General features: G+C 30.6%; 1 pseudogene; it reads left to right on the forward strand.

Moving 5' to 3' along the window:
* The first annotated feature begins 2223 nt into the window (after window positions 1–2223).
* LOC125857058 (F-box/kelch-repeat protein SKIP11-like) lies at window positions 2224–3114 on the forward strand (annotated as a pseudogene).
* Window positions 3115–4031: the final 917 nt, after the last annotated feature.

Consider the following 4031-nt stretch of genomic DNA (forward strand, 5'->3'; position numbering starts at 1 on the left):
ATTTTGCATCTATAATCAATGGATAAATCTCTAAAACTGTCATATGCATGCCAAGAAAGTTTCACATACCACAATTATCAATCTTTTATAATAAGGCATAATTGCACATGTTAATACTACCTTTACTAGCTATAAAAAGAGGATCTCCCTCGTATTTTTAAAGTATAATTTTTTTAAGTTTTCTATTCTTCTTAAAACACCCAATTTACTATTTAGTATATATTCTATTTTTATTTATATTATAATATTTAATATATTAAAACAAGACATTTTTTCACTTTGAATGGACAAATTAGCAAACTTGTAATATACAGTAGTAGCTTTCAACAATAAATTATGTTTTTTTTTTATAAACTCATTCTTCTAACAAAAGCAACATCTACTAAAAAAGCTCTAAAACAGACTAACCTTCTTCTTCCAAGTTTTTTGAAGTTTAATCTATTTTAATAAAATAGGCTAATAATTTAAAGAACGTTGGACCATACATGTAACATCTCGCAAATCGAAAGAACTAGAAAGAAGTTACAAAATGGAAATAGTCATTTTTGGAAGGAATATAAAAATCTGGAAAATTTGTTAAGTATGTTAAGTTGGGTTTTTGGTCAACTTCAAACGGATATAACTCCTAGTTCATGATGATTTAGGTGTACTTCCAGGTATGGTTGGAAATCTCTTGGAATAATCTTTCCAATGCCGCTGAGTTTGCGCGATTCCGAGCTCGTATGAGTAAGATATGCCCTTTGGAAGTTAGGCTGTTCGAAATAAGGAAATGATCAATCTGGATTTTTAAAGGGTGTTTTGGTCTTTTCCATACCCTATTATTTTAATTCATTGTTGGTGAATTATTTAAGGGTCAAAATTGAATTGGTTCAGTTTAGGCAATTGGAGATTTACGCTAGGGTTTTTAGAGAAAGAACGTAAGAGGAGAAAAAACAAGAAAGAGCAAAGTTTGTCGTTCTTGAAGGTTTAGCTTGTGGATTTTAACAAGGGTTGATCTCTAAAGAGGTATGTGAGTCTTTCATAGCGTTGGGTTCATTTACCCACGCGCCAAGCATGCTCAATTCAGCGAAGTTCGTTCTAGAGAGTTGAAAGTTGATGAATCTTGAATGGTGTTTTTGAATTTGTTTTTCGTTCTTGAATTGGGCTGAATTGAGAAGTTTCTAAGATTTTTACGTTGAGTTTTAGAGTTGTTTTGATTTAGGTTCATGGGTACATATGATGGGTATCTAAATCTAAAGAGAAGTTGAGAAGAATAGTTGAGTGTAGGTGCATTGGGACTGGAAACTGAAAGAAGGAAAAGTCGGGCGAATCTAGGCAATGGGGCCACATCGCGGACCTGCTCCTTAGATTTGAGAAAAATCTCTTTGTGTCGCGGAGAGGTCACGGACCGTGCCTCAAAAAGTATTTTTCTTTAAATTTAATTATCTCATTTGCTAATTTTGTTTTTTGTTCTTTTTCTTTTTGTTTCATTTCATACATTTCTTTTAACATTGCCAGCTTTTTTTCTAGTTCTATTATTTTAGTATTTTTTACTTCTTCTAATTGTTGTACTTCCTTTTTTGCCTGTTGTTTTATTGTTTCAATTTTCGTTTTTCTATCTATTTCTTCATTTTCTTTTGTTATTCTTATCATAACAGTCAAACTATCTTCTAGTTTTACCGTTTCTTTTTCTAACATTAAACTTAGATTGTCACCTATTTTCTTATATCTTCTTCCTAGATTAGAAAATATTATTTTTATTTTTAATCCGTCATAGTTTTCATATGTTTTTTCATCTATTGCGTATTCTTCTTTAATCATTTATAGATTGTGTTGAAGTTTATATTCTAAACTTTCTATCTGTATCTGTAGATATAAATAGTTTTCCTTTGTGCTACTATAGATTTTTTACAAGTTCCTGCGAATATATTACTGTTAAGTCTACTTTGCCTATGTGCTAATTCTTGTCTTTTTGCTATAATTATTTCAGTAAGTTTTTGTCTATATTCGTTATTCTCGTTATTCATTGTATTTTTAAATATTGAATATATTTATATTCTATTTTAGATATATTATCTATTAATTGATCTAATTTGTCGTTATCAGTTTTTATGATATTGAGTTGTTTGTATTCTGGATATAATTTGTTTAATTTTCTTCTTATTTTTCTTAACTTTCTACTAGTATGTTTCTTCTTATATTTCTTTTTATCAATGACTACGTCTCCTGTATTTACTTCTTATTTGTGCAATTGGCCGAGACAACTCCATTAACACTCTCATTCATTGCTCTAGATCTTATTATGGTGTTATTTCATCTATTAATAGTAGCTTCCGCTCATTAATTAGGAGTGGGGAGCTGTACAAACTGTGACATCAACATAATGTTGTTGAGCATTGGATTTATTTTTCTTGCCATCTACTTGCATGGGAAGCTTTTGACCCCAGTCGTGGCCATTGGATGCGTCTACCCTCAACCAATATTCCCAATCAATCTTTTCTATTCTCATTCAAGGAGTGTTTAGCCGTTTCCACAGAGCTGCTTGTGTTTGGACATGAGTTCTTATTGTATGTCATTTATCGTTATAGTATACTGACAAACAGTTGGTCATCTGTAATGCAAATGAATGCACCAAGGTGTTTGTTTTGCTCTGCCACCTCTGGTGAGATTGCCATTATAGGTTGTGACTCTCATGGCAATATCCTTAGCTCAGTAGAGCTTTACAACTCAGAGACTGGAACGCGGAGGACGTTACCAAGCATGAACAATCAACGTAAGATGTGTTTTGTGGTATTTATGGACAAAGCAACGTAAGATGATAAGCCTGCTTTTGTGGCAGTTATTAGTTATGATTTGTATGTCGTTGGTTATGCTGATATGGAGGTGTGGAAGTATAACAAGCAAAATAAAGTATGGAGTACAATAGGAAGATTTCCTGGAAGAGTAGGTTTGATGATAAATGGGAGTTTGAATTTAAGAGCTTGTGGTGATAGGTTAATTATAATTGAAGCTTGTGGTGATAGACATATCAAAGTATATTCATGGGTTCCAAGTGAAGGACCGCCTCAATTGAACTTGCTTGGACTAAAGTCATATGATGGCTTTATAAATAACTGTGCGATCATGGGTTGTTGACAAAATTGATAATTTATTTATCCAAACTTTATATGGCTTTGCCAATTATGTACCATTTCACAATCTACAAACTGAGATTAATTACTTTTTACATTATTATTTTCTACTTTCAGTTTCATTTTCTCTTATTTTGAGCTTTATTTTGATAGATAGTGTATTAAACACATGTTGTTCAAATATAATTTGAATTCTCTATATTTAGTTTGCTCTAACTTCATTTTATTACAAACCTAAATAATTTACCTTTTAAGGAATTATAGGATAAATGATAATTAGTTTAATCATAACTAGTTGATAATGTTTTCTTTTGTTGTATTCTACTCCATCTGTTTCAAAAAGAATGGTCTATTTTTTTTTTTAGTTTGTTTAAAAAATAATGACCTCTTTCCTTTATTGGTGGCATTTTAATTTCAACTTTCCAGGTGACACGTTTAAGGCTACAAGATTAAAGGGAAATTTTGTATATTTGACATAACGTCAATTTAGGACGACAAGATTCAAAAGTCTTATTTATTTTCTTAAACTTCGTGTCAAGTCAAACTAGGTCACTCTTTTAGAAATGGAGGCAGTATTATTTAAAGTCTAATGAGTTTAGACCTATTAGTTTAGGTCCATTTACTTGAAAATAGTTCTTATTTTAGAAAATGAAGATACAATTAGTTATTTTCTTTGTCCTAATGTATTTGTTGTTGCTTGATTCGATACAAAATTTAAGAAAGAAATATTTTGAAACTTGTAATCTAAAACAAATTATAGTTGTTTGTGTGGCTAGAAATCAACTCATTAATCCCGAAATGAATATTTTAAGGTTAAACTAATACTAAATTTAGTAAAGTGTCTTTTTTTAGAGACTAAAAAGTATATGTCACATAAATTGGTACATAGTGAGTATTTGGTTTTAACCTTTATCCTTATTC

This window comes from Solanum stenotomum, chromosome 2 (assembly GCF_019186545.1).
Source record: "Solanum stenotomum isolate F172 chromosome 2, ASM1918654v1, whole genome shotgun sequence".
NCBI classification, from domain to species: domain Eukaryota; kingdom Viridiplantae; phylum Streptophyta; class Magnoliopsida; order Solanales; family Solanaceae; genus Solanum; species Solanum stenotomum.